This window comes from Plecotus auritus (genome assembly GCF_963455305.1).
Source record: "Plecotus auritus genome assembly, chromosome: 5".
Taxonomy (NCBI): domain Eukaryota; kingdom Metazoa; phylum Chordata; class Mammalia; order Chiroptera; family Vespertilionidae; genus Plecotus; species Plecotus auritus.
In genome coordinates, this window is record NC_137776.1 from 139,736,629 (window position 1) to 139,753,910 (window position 17,282).

Genomic DNA, 17,282 nt, shown 5'->3' on the forward strand with positions numbered 1-17,282 from the left:
GATAATTTGCTAGAACAACCCACAGAACCCAGGATAGCTCTTTGCTTATGATTAGTGGTTTATTATTAAGGGTACAACCTAGGAACAGCCTAATGGAAGAAATGTGTGGGGCAAAGGTGTTTACAGGTTCCATGCCCTCTCCTGGCCCACCACTGTCCCAGCAGAGGTTTCATTATGTAGGAATGATTAAATAATTCATTGACCATTGGTGAATGAACTCTACCGACAGCCCTTCTCCCTTCCTGGGAGGTTGGGTTGGGCAGAAAGTCCCAACCCCTTATTCCCTGTTGGTTCCTCTGATTATAGCCCTCATCTTAAAGCTATCAATGTAGGGGCCCACCAAGAGTTACCTCAGGAGCATAAGCTCAGGTATGGTTGAAAGGGTCTTGTTATGAATAACAAAAGGCATTCCTATCCCTCAGGAAATTTAAAGGATTTGGGGAGCTCTGTGCCAGGAACTAAAGACAAAGATCAAATGTGTTTTTTATTATACCACACTTAATAAGTATGGGTAAATGTGTTTTGAAAACAACCAGTTTTCTCTCCCTTAATTTGAATTATCAGTGAATATGCTTTTAAAATGATTAAAATAATAATGTTCTAAATACATATTGGTTATATTTTATAATTAATGGGACATCTGAAGTGACTTGGAAAATAAAATTAGAAATTGAAATAATATGTGTGATGTAGAAGATTTGGAAACAGAATGGAATTCATAAGTGACATATAAATAGACTGTCACATAGACATTCAATTTTCATGACAATATGAAAAAGTATGTATGTAGGTACATGTGTAAATGTATGTGCATACGTATATAAGTATATGTGTGTGTATATATACACACACACCTATATACATGGTTTTGGAGTCATACTAGATAGATATATAATAAAAACATTATGTTGTTATTTTTTAAAAAAAACCTGCATAAGAATGTATTAATAACCATATATGCAAGGACAATCATGAGGAAATACATCATTTTATTTTACTTCTCAGAGTTTTATCTGTATTGCTGTAATTTGGAAATATCAGGGAGGGTGGAGTAATGTAGAGAGAGTTTAGAAAAGAAATACATGGTTGAAGAGTTGGGATATAAATGCTATGGCCAAGTTCATAGCTGGCTCATTTTGCATGGAAGAGAGGCATTGCCTGAGGTCTTCAGGAATTTAAAAACTAATATGAAGCAGAGAAAGATGACCAGTTGTTCTCCACAACTAATGAATATGTAATTTCAATAAATAAACTCAAGCTGAACTGTAAGGGACTCAGATTGACTATTAGAACAATTTCAACTGTGAGGATGCCTACCCAATTGAGGTGGCTGGTTTTCTAGACCACATAGATTTAGATTATTTTTAAATATGGGCAAGGGTGGAAAGGAACTGAGTAATATAACATCTCAAGGTATTCTTCAGCCTTTTTTTAAAAAAGAAACAAGCTGTGGTCAGGTGGGTTAGATTTCCCTCTAGTGGCATAGAAAGGAATTTAGTACAGCTTGGAGCTGAATAACAGTTGAGAAAGAAGCAAAGATGTATAGGTTTTCTGTTTCTACTCATTTAGGTTACACTACCCCCTGGAAAATCAAAATGGCAAACAGTCCTTATTTTACTCCCTTCAATATTGAGATGTGGATCAGGCTGTGTTGCTGTGGATGGATGCTTTCCTTGGGACAAAGAGCCATTCCTGGGATGATCATCTTGTGGGGTGTGCAACACTTCTTGGGCTGGGAATTTGGCAGGTGTTTCACAGGCTGGTGACTCTTCCAGTCCAGGGCTGCTTTGGGTGTTGAAGACAGTGGGACTTTCCTTTGGCCCGTGCTGGGTCTGAACTCTCTTCAGGGTACTGAGTGTGTGCTGGCTCGGGGCAGGGACATTCTAGGACTTGTGGGAAAGCGTGTGCCTTGATGACAGTGACTATAAACTACTCATGTCAGTCCCACCATAGGCGCCTACTTTTGGAAGTATGCACAAAAGAGACCTTCATGCCAAATCTTCAAAGACTATCTTGGCAGTGCCAATTTATCCCAAGAGCCTAGTGGCCTTAGGAGGCAGAAGAGCTAAATGTTGTGCTTTGATCCTGGCTTTGGCTCAATTGTGGATTAAGGTTTAGAGACCTGAAGCTCTGAAAAAAAATATATTTCCCTGCCCCACTTCCCCACCTTTATTCAAAATAAAAATAACACTAACTTTAAAAATAAATGTAAGGAAATTTTACAAAATGTCATTTTCCCCCTTAAGATGCTATTCATTTCAGTGCCTCTGCTTTGCTGTGTCCAAAGCACATGCTTAACCAGCTACTGGTTAACCTGGCACTGTTTAAGTCCACAAATCAGAGTCTTGCTGGATCTTGTTTACTCAGCCTGAAAAGGGAGCATGAATGAATTTGCCTTGGTCACACAAATACAGAGGGTCATGGGCCATAACTTCTCTCGCCAGATGAATGGGTTTGACAAGCTGTGGCCAACATAATCTGGCATTCCCAGCATCCTCTTTGTGCCAACCCCAGGTGCACAACACAACCAAGTTTCCATGCTTTCCAGCAGAAAGGTACACCAGCTCGTGAGCTGGTGGAGAGTTAGATTTCTTTGTAGCAGTGCCCTTCTTTGGCGGATAGTAAATCATTTGCTTTGCTCATAAATTATGGTGTATGTTGGCAAATGAATACTGATGGTGAATCTGGAGATGGCCTGTGATCTTCAGAAGAAGGCTCGGGACTATGCCATGCAGTCAAGTAGCACAGGAGAAGGAAAGGCCTAGGCTCCCTACCATGGTCTCGCTGTTTTCCCTTGGGAAACACAGGATCCAGGCAGTTGAGGGAGGATATGGCTGTTTTAGCTCCACTGTCTGCTGCTCTTGGCTGATTTTTTAATTGATTTTGAGAGAGAGAGAGAGACAGACTTGATTTTTGTTGTTCCACTTATGCATTTATTGGTTGATTCTTGTATGTGCCCTGACCTGGAATTGAACTGCCAACCTTGGTGTATTGGGATGATGCTCCAACCAACTGAGTTATCCAGCCAGGTCTGCTCTAGGCTGATTTTAATTTTGACACCCTAATCCTGGAATGAGAAATCCTGCTCAAGATGTAGGTGAGGAAGTTCCCCATCCTTTGTTTTTGCCTCCCAGGAAAACTGGGAGGTGTGATAAACTCCAGAACAGCAGCATCTCCATACCAGAATACCTTAGGGCAGGAGGGAAAGCAATAAAAGTTTATGAAATTCTTGTTTTATGAGGGCTTTTTGTTTCCTTTGAGCATTTTTTTGTTGATAGAAATCATCATGTGAGGCATTGCTTGGTAGGTTGTATCCTCTGTCCTCCAAACTTAATGATAGGGGACTGGGAGGTAAATAAGGTTATGAGAGTGTTTTAAAATGTAGGTTTTATTAGTGTTCAAGTATGGTGAGGCCAACAAATTAGGAGATAATTGCCATTGAAAAGATAGCTTGTTACTCACTGTTCCCAAGAGGAGGGGACAGGCCACACCATACCCTGCAGGGCCACACAGGGAAGCACCAGGATCATTTACGAAGCAGAAGTGGGTGGAAATGTGGTTCCTGTGGGAAGAAAGGGCGAGGCAGGGAAAGAAGGGACTGGCTAGTTTGAATAATTTCAGCAGGCTCTGGGACATAGACACCAGCCTTTGTTCTCTGGTACCTGGCCCTGGGGTGATTAGAGCTGGTGGACAGTGGCCTGAGAGTGAGAGCTCAATAAAGGGAGTGTTTGGTGTTTGGCTTGGTCAGTCTGCATGTAAAAGGTGTGCTCCCAGAAATTAGCTAGCCTTGGAAGGTCCATCATAATAAAAGACATGCTTAATACAAAGAGAAAAAGACAAAACGATGGTCATTTTTTCAGGTGGATAAAATGATTTGGCACCAAAATTTTGTTTTGTCATATACCATTGAGGCTAAATGGCCCACTGTTCAAAGGTTGGGCTTTAGACTCATATATCTTTGGTATTGAGCCTCAGTTCTGCCGTTTTTCAACTCTGCAACCTTGTGCAACTTCAATTTCTGTAAGCTTCAGTGCTTTCTCAGTCAAATGGGAATAAAAATACTTTGTATTTCATAGGATTGTTGTGATGATAAATGAGATAGTTCATATAAAGTGTTTTGGACAGTACCTGGCACATAAAGAGTGCTCATAGCACAATGCTAATGTGCTCATAGCACATTGCTAGTAACAATGTAAATTAGTTTTCTGGTCACATGAGGATCAAAGAATCTCAGATAATTAGCAGTTTGTTTTATAATGAAATTAACCTGTCTTGTCATATCTTCTCCCATTAAATGCTCCTAGAGCCAACTTGATCTATGGGAGATGTCCCAACAGAACTGGCAGCTGTAATGACCTTGCTCTTAAAAAGGGTGCCAGGGCCCTATGACATGGTGTCTTATATATACCACACTGTATTAAAAGGTTCAAAAATAAAGTCGAGAGTCTTTGTCTCTCCAGTCTCCTCTCTTTCTTACTCTTCCCATTTTTAGAATCCTTACATCCATGGAGCTTGTGGAACAAATTTTCTCTCCTAGCTTGAAGCAAGAGGGACTGATGTTCGTTAATTTTATTTTATTGAAGGCAATGTGCAATTGAAGGTTGGTTGTTTCCAGCTAATTTTCCAGAAAGGATTTAAAGACTAAAGTGGCTGTGAGACAAAAGGTAGGCTTACTGGAGATTCCTGGAGTCTCTGTTGCTGGTTATGAGGCATGTGCATGCTGGCTTCAAAGTGTTAAATGCAAAAAAGTAGTCCCATGGAGCAGGTGTTAGCAAGCTTCTTTATGTAAAGGGCCAGATAGTAAATACTTTAAGTTTGCTAGCTGTATTAGTTTCCAGGGCTTATGTAACTAACTACCACAGACTGGGTGGTGCAAAGAGAAATCCATTGTCTCAGTTTCTGGAGGCTGAAAGTCCAAGATCAAGGTGTTGGCAGGTGGATTCCTTGTAAGGGAGGTAAAGGAATGATCTGTTCCAGGCCTCTCTTCTTGGTTTATAGATGGCCGTCTTCTATCTATCTCTTTACATCATCTTCCCTCTATGTATGCCTGTGTTCAAGTTTTCTTTTCTTATTGAATTAGAGTTCATCCTAATGACCTCATTTTAACTTGATTGCCTCTGTAAAGACTATCTCCCAAGGTCACATTCTGAGGTACTGGAAGTTAGAACTTCAACATAGGAATTTGCAGGGTGGGGGACACAATTTAACCCATGACATTAGCCATATGGTCTGTGTTATAACTTTTCACCTGCCATTGTAGGTTCATCCTTGGACGCAATATCAACATCACCGGGATGCTTTTTAGAAATGCAGAATCTCAATCCCCACCCCAAACCTGCTGAAGCAGATACTACATTTAAACAAGATCTCCAGGTGATCTTTGTGTGTGAATTCCTGCTATGACAGCCTTTGGATCCTTATTTCTACCTCTGCTTAGCAGGCCTAACTCCCCCCTGACCTCCTCCCCCAGCCACATAAATCCCTCTAATGCCAAGCCACTACAGAGCATTTATAGGAGTGACTGGCCTCTGTGATTCTCCCCTTCTGGAAAATTGCAGAAAATAACCCAGAAAAAATGTCTCAAGACATTTGAGTACCCGTTTTCTGCTTGCCAGAACAATGAATAAAAAGGGAAGCAAGAAAATCAGATTCACTTTGCATCTTCATAGAAACCCTACCTCAGTATCAACTCTGTAGTGTTAGACTGTTTTCTTCTCACAATTATACTAATCAAGCTGAGAGATTCAAAATAACCCAGGGATAAAGTAAAGTTCTATTTTAAAATTGAATTTATTGGGATGACATTTGTTAATAAAATTATATAGGCTTCAGGTGTACAATTTTATAACACATCATCTGTATATTGTGTGTTCACCACCCAAAGTCAAGTCTCCTTCTATCACCATTTATCCCCCCTTTACTCGCTTCTACCACCCCCAACCCCACTTTCCCTCTGGTAATACTGATATCTATGTCTATGAGGTTTTTCTTGCTTAATTCCTTCACCTTTTCCACCAAGCCTCCAAGCTCCCTCCCCTCTGACAGCTGTTACTCTGTTCTCAGCATCTATGAGTCTGTTTCTATTTTGTTTGTTAGTTTATTTTGTTCATTAGATTTCACATATAAGTGAAATCATATGGTATCTGTCTTTCTCTGACTGACTTATTTTACTTAGCATAATAATCTCCAAGTATTATTTCATTATGTAAATATACCACTGCTGTTTTATCCACTCATCTACTGATGGGCATTTGGGCTGTTTCCAAATCTTGGCTATAATGCTGCAATGAACATAGGGGTGTATATGTTCTATCAAATCAGTGTTTTGGGTTTCTTTGGATATATTCCCAGAAGTGGAATCGCTGGGTCATAAGGCAGTTCCACTTTTAATTTTTTGAAGTAACTCCATGGTGGCTGCACCAATCTGCATTTCCACCCACAGTGCATGAGGGTTCCCTTTACTCCACATCCTCTCCAACACTGGTTGTTTGTTGATTTATTGATGATAGCCATTCTGACAGGTGTGAGGTGATGATCTCATTGTGGTTTTAATTTGCATTTCTTTGATGATTAGTAATGTTAAGCATCTTTTCATATGTCTATCTGCCATCTGTATGTCCTCTTTGGAAAAGCATCTATTCAGGTCCTTTGCCCATTTTTAAAATTGGATTGTTTGTTTTTTAGGTGTTGAGTTTTATAAGTTCTTTATAAATTTTGGATATTAACACCTTATCAGATATATCATTGGCGAATATGTTCTCCCATTCAGTGAGTTGTCTTTTCGTTTTGTTGACCATTTCTTTCACTGTGCAAAAGTGTTTTAGTTTGATATACTCCCATTTGTACCATGCTGTTTTGATTACTATGGCCTTGTTGTATAGTTTGATATCAAGTATAGTGAATCCTCCAACTTTGTTCTTCTTTCTCAAGATTGCTGTGGCTATTTGGGGTCTTTGTGGTTCCATATAAATTTTTGGAATATTTGTTCTAATTCTTTGAACTACAGTATAGGTATATTGATAGGAATTATATTATCTGTATCTTCCACCTTCCTACCAGTCTTGATGTGGCTTCCTCTGTAAATCCTTGGTTATAAGATTTCTCTTCAGCTTGCCTTCAGTCGGTTATTCAAGTTGATTGTTCTATATTTTAGTTATAATTCCAATTTGGTCCTGGGAGGAGGTGAGTGTCACAGCCACCTACTCTGCCGCCACTGTTAAACCTGAAGTAAAGTTCCTGTTTGATTTTACTAAGATAGAAAGCCTCACTAAAATTGTGGGTAAACAGTTTAACACTACTTCAATTACTAGGCAAAAAGGTTAATAATATACTTAAAATACTTAAGGGTTATATGGCAGTTGTAGCTTAAAGCCAAAGTCCACAGAAGAAAATATTCATTTGTCAAAAGTGGAAGAAACTCCTGGTCACTGCACTCATAAAATATATATTAACTGTCCATAAATTCCATGAATAGTTTTTATATTGCAGGGAAGAATCTCTCTTTGAGTAGAGGCCTCATTTCTATCTCCTTTGTGGCTAGTGTTAATTATTCTCCTGCTGTACTGCCTCTGCTATATGACCCAGGCAGCCTTCATAGCAGAAGTTTTCTTTCCACTTTGCTTCTGCTATTGCTGCTCAGTGTGGCTGTCCTAACTAGCTTTAAGGAATGTGTTCCAAGTGCAATGATGTCTGTTCCTTGGGTTTTCAGCATTATCTTGTCCAACTGCAATCTGATCAGATTCCCTCTGGCTACATAGATTGGTCCAGCAAAAGGAAGGCTGGCTTTTCTGAGGCTGAATATCTCACTGATACAGAGAGATCTTACTTCTGTTTGGAGTGGTTTGGGCTTCTTTCATTCAAAGAAAAAGAAATACTTTTGATATTCTTAATCTTTTTTTACCTGAACTTCCATCAGAAAAGATAGTGTGAACTTCATTTTATGGGCAAGGAAGGCGAAGCAGAAATGGTTGTTGTCTATCTACCAAAGGTCAATCTGTTGGGGCTTGAATGCTGGTTCACTCACTTCCACCTACTATTCCAGAAAGCTAGGCTTCCTGCTTCAATAACAATAATAATCCTATATAATAAAAGCCTAATATGTTAAGTGTCCAGTCGTCCAGTCAACCAATCAAAGCGTAATATGCTAATGATATGCTAAGGCCACTCAGTCACTCGCTATGACGTGCACTGACCACAAGGGGACAGATGGTCGACTGGTCGACTGGTCACTATGACATGCACTGACCACCAGGGGGCAGATGCTCCCACTGGTAGGTTAGCTTGCTGCTGTGGTCCGGCTGATTGGGACTGAGTGAGACAGACTGGACATGCCCTGGAGCCCTCCCATGGTCCCTCCCTGGCTGGCCAACCTCCTGTGTCCCTCCCTGGCCCCAATCGTGCACTGGTGGGGTCCCTCAGCCTGGCCTATACTCTCTCGCAATCCAGGACCCCTCGGGGTATATCGGAGAGCCAGTTTTGGGCGATCCCACAGGCCAAGCCAAAAGACCCCACTGGTGCACGAATTTGTGCACTGGGCCTCTAGTAATAATAATAATAATAATAATAATAATAATAATAATAATAATTAACAACAACAACAAAAACAGCAACATTCAGTAGCATGTATCATGTGCCTGCCTGTCTGTGAGCTAGGCAGAATGCTATGCATTTTTGTATGTGTTATATTTAATTCTTATCACCATCTAATGTGATAGATACTCATCCATCCATGTTTTATAAATGAAGAAACTTTGGCCCTGAAAATTGGAACAACCTACTATTTCTAAGTAGTATAGCTGGTATTTGGGCCTAGACCAGAGCCCATGGTCTTAACTAGGGGTTTTGTGCTATCAAAAATATGGGGATGCATACCCACCTATGAAAGGGTGCCCATTTCAGTCTGACATGCCCAACCCATCTACTAAGACTGTTCTCAAATGCAGTTTTGAGTACCACAATTCCAGAGTAGTAGGAAGTGTGGTCTGTCTTTCAGACTTCCTAACCTCATGTATGTCCTCAAATTCCTTCCAAAGGGCTAATCCTAAGAGGGCTGCACCCTCTAGGATCTGGAGAATGCCCCAATGCTACCTGTAACCAGTTGCATCAAGTGGGCTGTAGTGGCAGTTGTGGGAAGTGTAAAGACTGTTAACCTTTCCCCCGGAGGAGCAGTATTACCACCCTGGGATGGGCTTCCACCATCTGTCCACTGAGGAGCCCTGCTAGGCCTTGGCATTTCAAGGTGGGAGAGGAAAAGAGCTCACCCTCTCGGGGCTTTCCTCAGCCAGGAGTTCTCCCTGCCAAATGGGTTGGGGTTTTAGCATCCCTGCTCTTCGTTTTCCTTTGCACAGCTGCTTTGCCGGGCTCCAGTGTGCCCCTGGGAGGGGCTGGGTTGAGAGGAGACAGTTCATGGATTATAGTTTGTGTCTTAGTCATGGTCAGCTCAGTCCATGCTGAGAATTTGAATCTCAGGAAATAGGGGTTGGGAAGGATCTCAACCCCTTCCCTCCCTCACAGTCTTTAGTCTCTTCATAGTGATAATCTCTATTTCAGAAAAGGAGAAAAGGAATGTGCTAGAACTATCTGGGCAAAATGTATACTCACTAATATTGAGATCATTTCACTGTTTCTATTACATTGTTGCCAGTTCAGTGCTAGCCCATTCAGATGCCCACCGAAACAGGCAGCAAATCCTCAACTGGTGCTAGTTAAATGGGGACTCTGGTGATACTCAGCCCTCTCCAGTTATTGCCCTATTAATATATGAGCTCAGAGTTGCCAGATTTCCTGGATTTTCATATGAAATTTGATTTTTAGGTATTGACAGCAAAATGATTGCCAAAAAGAAAAACTGAACCCTGTGCGAAGGACTTCTAGCTTCTAGGAATGGTGGACAACATGATTCAAACTAACCCTTCCCTCTGAAAAGAAAAATGTGAAAGAAATATATAAAAACATTGTTTGACAAATATCAGTGACCAGTAGTAACATGAATAGGAAGACAGTTGGAGCTCAGGGAAATGAGCCAGAGCTCTTTCTGTCCTGGAGCGTTTTTCTGTCCAGGAAGGGTGCTAAGAATGGCAGCTTTTGGTGAATTACTCAAGCTGGGCTTCAGGGTCCTGCTGGTAACCACTATTACACACTGCCCCTTCTAGAGGATGTAGACAACACCTTGTAAGAGTGGTTTCCAGACCAAGCTATGCATTGGAGTCACTTTGGGAGCTTCTCAGGGACACATCTTTTCTGCCTGGTCCCTTACTTCATCTTTAGGTAGCAGTCCGCTGACCAATCATTGTTGATGCTTTTTACTCATCTCTAAGGACACGGCTCTCTGATTCAGAAAACCAAGCTGAATCACATTATTGTTCCAAATGTAGGAACCCAGTTTTTAAAAAATGACATGAGGACTGACAACCCAGCTCTTGGCTTCAGATGAGGTTTGGGAACAGAGGAGAATGAGGAGGCAGGCGGTTACAAGGAGAATAACAAGAACTGGAGAGACAGTGGTCCTTTTGTTTCCATAACTGTTACATTTCTGCTAACCGTTTTGTAAGTGGCAGTAGGGGGATGGGCAACTCTAGTTGCCCACATGAAGGAAAATTTGATGTCTGTTATGGATGTCCCCGAATGAGAGAAACATGAGGCTGGGATAGGGACATTAGAGGAGGGCAGGCAGAAATTGTGATGATCTGAACCAATTAGCCATTTCTAGTCCTTTCATAATGTTTTTGGTGGCAGATGGGAGGATAGAAATAGTGGAAAGAGGAAAAGGGAAAGGGAAAGAGTGATCACAGAGCAGTTTTATGAAGTTTAAGCTGTAAACTCTGGCAGGTCGGTTTGTGTTTGCTCAAAGGGTCAATGAAAGGGCACCAAGATTCTGCCCATTGTTTTCGGCTGTACCTACAGCACTGGCCACACGCTTGCTTGCTCTCTTCCCTTCCCCTCCCCGCACAGTACTTCCATATTTCCCAGTGTGGAGCCAAAGGGAGCTCATATTTGAATAAAGAGGAAAATTGACTTCATGTCTCTTCCAGTTTATTTTGGACTTGCAACCTAAATGCTATCTTTCACCTCCTAAAATCCAAATCAATTGCAAAAGTGGGGAGGATGGTGGAGCCGGGGGCAACCCTGCCCAGCCAGTGTGGTTTCCCTTAGGCTGGTCACTGTATTCCCGAAACGCTAGTTTAGTTTTGGCTTTGATTGAACTTTCTGGGGTAGTATTTCATCGGCTCTTTTCTTGGAATGTCTTTCCCCCCTCCGAAGAGAGCTTTTGTGGAGCAGTTTTTATTTTTCTGATACTGACAAGATAAATGGGCTCCCTCAGTGTTGAGCTCAGAATTCAGATTTATCTATACTTTTCATATTCTGTATTTTGGTTAATTTTAGGTCTATTTTGGATTAAAATAGAGAGGTAGATGTATTACATGAAATGGGGGTTAAAATTAGAACCATGGTTGTATGTATTGTAATAAAGAATAAGATGTTTGTAGTGCTTAGCATTCTCACTTAGTTTACATTAGAAAGATGTGTTGGATTTTATTTGAATTTCAGTAATAATTTTGCTTCTATATGCTTTCCAAATGCATGTAAAGTAGCTAGTCATTTTTGTTACCTAAAATCTGGACTACAGTAAACAGGGCAGCATAGCCTATAGGGCACCTTTGTGCAAATTAGGAAAGGTGCCCTCAGTGGGAATACACAGCAAAGGGAGGCTGGTGGATGGCCTGTTTGTGAGAAGACAAGGGCACCCCTTCCTCCAGGAAGATGCCAGTCCTTGCCAGGCCTCCTGGCTTGTTGAGAGGAGCTGAGGATATTCCACCCCCACTTACCGGCCTATTAAAAGGTAGCCTGAGGTTACAGACCCTTGTACTTGGCTCTCCTCTGTTACACTGTAGAGCGGGGGTCCTCAAACTTTTTAAACAGGAGGCCAGTTCACTGTCCCTCAGACCGTTGGAGGGCCGGACTATAGTTTCAAAAAAAAACTATGAACAAATTCCTGTGCGCACTGCGGGCCTGGGACGAGTCGGCTGCTAAGCAGGACAGGCAGCGGCAACCAGCGGGCTGGATAAATGTCCTCGGCGGGCCGCATGTGGCCCTCGGGCTGTAGTTTGAGGACGCCTGCTAGAGAATTGGGGTTTTGAAGGGCAGTGTAATCAGAAACCTCCAATACTGAGATGTTTTGTAAACAAAGGCAGGGGATGATCTTTAATTTATAATCATAACAGATCTGAATTGCTCCACAATTCCTGGGAGGCAAGAATATCACATTTCATTGTATGGACATTCTTGTATTGTATGGATCAACCACCGCTATCTGACTTGGCAAGAAGCTCAGTAGTGGCCATGTGGGGCCCCAACCTCTTTCCAGATTATCTATGACAGCTCCCAGGGCATGGAAAGGGTGCACATGTCCAGGGAAGAGTACACGTCTCTGTGGTTGCCTTCACCTCTGCGTGTTATCCTCACCATCTGTCTGGGGCATTTATTATCAGTTTAAGGCAAAATCTGATCAGCTGGCTCAGGTTTTGCCCTAGGCCAGTCGTCGGCAAACTGCGGCTCGTGAGCCACATGCGGCTCGCGAGCCGCGGTTTGCCGCTCTGTTGACTAATGAGTTTGCTGACCACTGGGATAGGGGCTTAATCACAAGGAACAACAACAGCCTGTAATTATTGGAATCGAGAGTCTAGGTCAGTGATCGGCAAACTCATTAGTCAACAGAGCGGCAAACTGCGTCTTGCAAGCCACACGTGGCTTGTGAGCCGCAGTTTGCCGACCACTGCTAGGCTATGTCTCAGTCACTGGTCAGACTATGATATGGCTGCCTATAGGTCAGGGACCAACTCCTGGTCCAATCAGCTATGGCCTTAGAATGAAGTCATGTGATAGAAACAAGGCAACCTAGTATTTATATAGAGCAGTGGTGGGCAAACTCATTAGTCAACAGAGCCAAATATCAACAGTACAATGATTGAAATTTCTTTTGAGAGCCAAATTTTTTAAACTTAAACTTCTTCTAACGCCACTTCTTCAAAATAGACTCGCCCAGGCCGTGGTATTTTGTGGAAGAGCCACACTCAAGGGACCAAAGGGCCGCATGTGGCTCGCGAGCCACAGTTTGCCGACCACTGACCTAGAGCAAGGAATTTATAGGCACAGCAGTGGGCAACCTTAGAGCAGTGGTTCTGGAAGTGTGGTCCTTGGGCCAGCAGCATCCGTACTACCTGGAACCTGTTAGAAATGCATTCTTGGGCTCTACCCCAGATCTCCTGAATCAGGGGCTTGAGGGGAGGGGGCCAGCTGTCTGCATTTTATTAGATCCCCGAGATGGTTCCATTGCACGCTCAAGTGTGAGAACCATTGCCTTAGTTTAAGCAAGCAACACATAGATTAAAAATGAATGTTTGAGTGAAATCATGAGAGAAAGACAGTTCGGCTTTAACCAAAGTGGGAGTGTTGCTGCAGGTTGCCCCTAAGGATCAGGAGAAAGTGGTGTTTGCTATAAATCCTAATTTTATGGACGTCAGAATATCAGTGTTTTCTGGTGTTGAATGATCTGCATTCTCTGGGTTGTAGAACCTGCCCCAAATCACGAGATAGGATAAGTACTGTCATCCCCACCCCTACTTCCCACAGGATACTTTACTGACTCTCCCAATACACACTCCCAATGCAGGCTCTCACCACACAGTCTGACAAACCTTACTTAATAAGTGATTGTGTCTCTGGTTAGGATTCTGTTTTTCTCCAAAAAAATCAGTTAACTATTTACTTCGAGTCTTGTGACATTCAGGTCATTTACACCTCTCCTGTCTATTGCTGGTCAGGGTAAGGAGTTCAGTTTGTTAGGGCTTTGTTACTGTGGTTCTAGTTTACATGAACATGGATTAAAACAACAATCATATGAAGCAGGAGATAAGATGGGAAAGAAAGTGAAAGGAGAAACCTTGGTCCTTCCAGCAAAATTCACCCAACCTTGGAGCTACAAGGACTGTTATTGGACATATTGCCAATTTGGTTTGTTGCAGGATGAGCACTCGCTGGTCCCTACAATTGAGTGTAGAAAAACTATGTCAGGCACTCTAAGAAGTACTGGAATTAGAAAAAAGATACTCTATTCCTAATTGAAGTCCCTACTAGTTGACTTCCTTTATTCACAAAGAATCATCTTGGAACTTCCAAAGCATTCATGTAACTGGGAATGCTCCTGTTCCCACATGCACCTGTTCTTAGTCAGTGGGGATTGCTAGTCAGGCCTGTCCTCTACTGTAGGCTTGTCTGGCACAGTGGGATGATGAGACTACCATTTCTCCTTCCCCTTCCCTTAGGCTCATTTATTTGCCATTTTTCTATCACTCACGGGTCTCAGAATCGGAACTGTGCAATGGAAGAACAGCATAGGAGGCATCACTATGTTCTTATCCCAGCTTAGCCACTGAACACATGTGACCCTGGGCCATTCATGTCTCCTCTTTAGACTGGGTTTCCTCATCTGTGACTGGAAGGAATCAAACAAGACCATTCCCTGTTCCTCTCTGCTGCTCAAGCTTTGTGCTTTCCGTTACACCTGAGAAACTTCACATCCACAGGCTTTTCTCTTTTTAAAAAAAAATATATTTTTATTGATTTCAGAGGAAGAGAGAGATAGAAACATCAATGATGAGAGAGAATCATTGATCAGCTGCCTCTTGCATACTGGGGATCGAGCCCACAACGGGGGAACGTGCCCTGACCAGGAATCAAACCATGACCTCCTGGTTCATAGGTCGAGCTCAACCACTGAGTCATGCCAGCCGGGCAGGCTTCTCATTTTTAACTCCTCTTCTCACTCCCCATTCTGAGAGCCTTTTTAATGCCTCAGAGAAATTAACTTCCCCTCTCTCTTTTCCATAGTATATGGTTGATGATATGAAAGAAGTATCTAGGATTCACATGTATCAAAGCTGTGATTTCTAAAGAAAAACCTAACAGTAAAGATCCACTACTCTGATCCTTCCATTCACCCATATTCCCCTTCATGAATGGCCAAGGAAGAATCTATCTGCCTCATCATTTTCCATTCATCAAACTGATATAACATCAGTTTATTCCACCAATATTCATTGAATACCTTCTAAGGAGTGGCCACTTTCTAAGCCCTAAATTAGACAGAGTTCCTGCCCTCATGGTGTGACCATTTATTCTATATATACATGTATATGGATGGGTAAAAGTAGACTCATGGTTGTTTATAAGGAAAAAGACATGCAAGTTATGATTATTACAATAGCTTTAGTAACTCAAAAGAATGTCACAATGAAACTGTAAACCTACATTTGTTCACCCCTGATTTTACACATTCAGGCAAGAAAAAAATACCTCACTTTATGATCCTTAAATTAATTATGATTTGCCGCTCCCATTTCACAAGGCTGGCAACAATTCAATCTTGGGCATTTTTAGGGACCCCTCCCAGAACTCCTCAGGGTCATACAAACATCTAGAGACTTTCTGGGTTCTTGGAAAATGGCTCAGTGGATCTCACTAGTGCTCAGTCCATGGTGAACATCTCTGATGTCCTTCTTCCCAAACCCTCATGGTCCCCTGAGGGCATATGGCTCCATAGCTTCTGTGCCAGGTTTGCCTGGGGCTCTTTGCTCAGGGTGTGAGTTCCTGTGCTCAAGGTCTTCCTCATAAAAGTTTTCAAAATGTGCTTCCTTCTCTTCGATTTGCATAATAACCATCAAAGCCTTCTCCTCTAACATGATTAGGACAAGGGGCAAGTGCTTGGTTCACTAATCCAGAAAGAGAGTTATAAGAGGTCATTAAAGGCATACATACTTTAACCATTGTATTTTTAGCACAAATTATTAAATGAATACTCATTTGTCAATCTTTTAATTTTGGTCCAAGACCTTTTCTTTGAACATGAGCATACAGTTTGGTTGTGATTTTTTTTTTTTTAAGATTTTCATTCATAATTCATTATCTGTAATGCTCACCTTTAATTTCTTTTTAAAAAAACATTTTTATTGACTTCAGCGAGAAAGGGAGAGGGAGAGAGAGAGATAGAAACATCAATGATGAGAGAGGGTCATTGATTGGCTGCCTCCTGCAAGCCCCATCCTGGGGATTGAGCCTGCAACCCTGGCATGTGCCCTGACTGGGAATTGAACCTTGACCTCCTGGTTCATAGGTCAATGTTCAACCACTGAGACACACAAGCCTGGCCACCTTTAATTTCTTTATAGTCAGTGGGAACTTACTTGTGAAGTTATATGAGGAAAGAATTGTTTATATTTTTTTATTTCTCCCAAATATATTATAGTATCTAATTTGATAGGATTAGCTAATGCCCATTACCTAATTCTTTCCAAAATATTCAACTTAATTTATCTAGAAAAAACCTCTTCTTATTTATATTTACTAGTACATTTTACTGGTTTACATATAATTTAATAATTGCATAGTCTAAATAACAAGCACAATACATTAACTGATTCCTGGTAGACTCATAACTTTTCTGCTGGAGGCAGAAATTAGTGAACAAGTTAGAGAGCTCAGAGAACTCCTTCAACTTCCATTGCCTAATGAATTAAATCCTTCACCTTCACTCTGGCAGTTTAGGTCCCTCCAAACAAAGTTTGCTCAGTTATCATTCAGGATGGTCTGTGTCTACACTCCGCTCGGGACACACTGTGCTAATTGTACCCTGGGCATTTGCTGATGCTCTTGTTTGATGAGAATGTATGCATTCCCTACATCCCCGTATCTGTTAGGTATAGGTGAGGGTTGCAAGTGAGAAAACTCGCCCACCATGCTCCAAAATTTCAGGTTTTATTTTCCTCAATATGGTATCTTTTTCTTCCTTTATGCCAGCATTTCCCAAGCTTCTGTTAAATCAGTATCTCTACTTAGGATTTGTCTTTAAATGGACTCACTTTGTTTTCACTTAAATCTATTTACCACAGAAAATTGTATCAGTGCTCTACATGGAAAAACACATTATCCCTTGATAAATAAAAGGGCACCATAAAAAGGAATTCAATAAAAACATACAATATATCACCTCCTACCTAGGTAATCCTTGCCTGAGGTATGTTCTGTATTGGTAAGGTGTACAGAATTGCCAGCAAAGTTTCTCCTTGATGAAATTAGGAGGATTGAAGAAGAACGGAGAATAGAGTGACTTTCTCATTGTTTTGTAAGTCACACCATGTCCATGCACCACCTAAAATAGTCTCCTGTACCAACTAAAATCATCTTGAATGATACATGTTCCATACTTTGGAAAACAATGCCTTATTCCT

At 41.6% G+C, this 17,282-nt stretch overlaps 1 protein-coding gene across 3 annotated transcripts in view; it reads left to right on the forward strand.

Annotated features, from left to right (window-relative positions):
- Nucleotides 1–17,282, forward strand: part of PGM5 (phosphoglucomutase 5) — a gene marked incomplete at its 5' end in the record, with an annotated part of 197,375 nt that overhangs the window by 177,910 nt on the left and 2,183 nt on the right. The gene's annotated exons all lie outside the window — the stretch shown is intronic.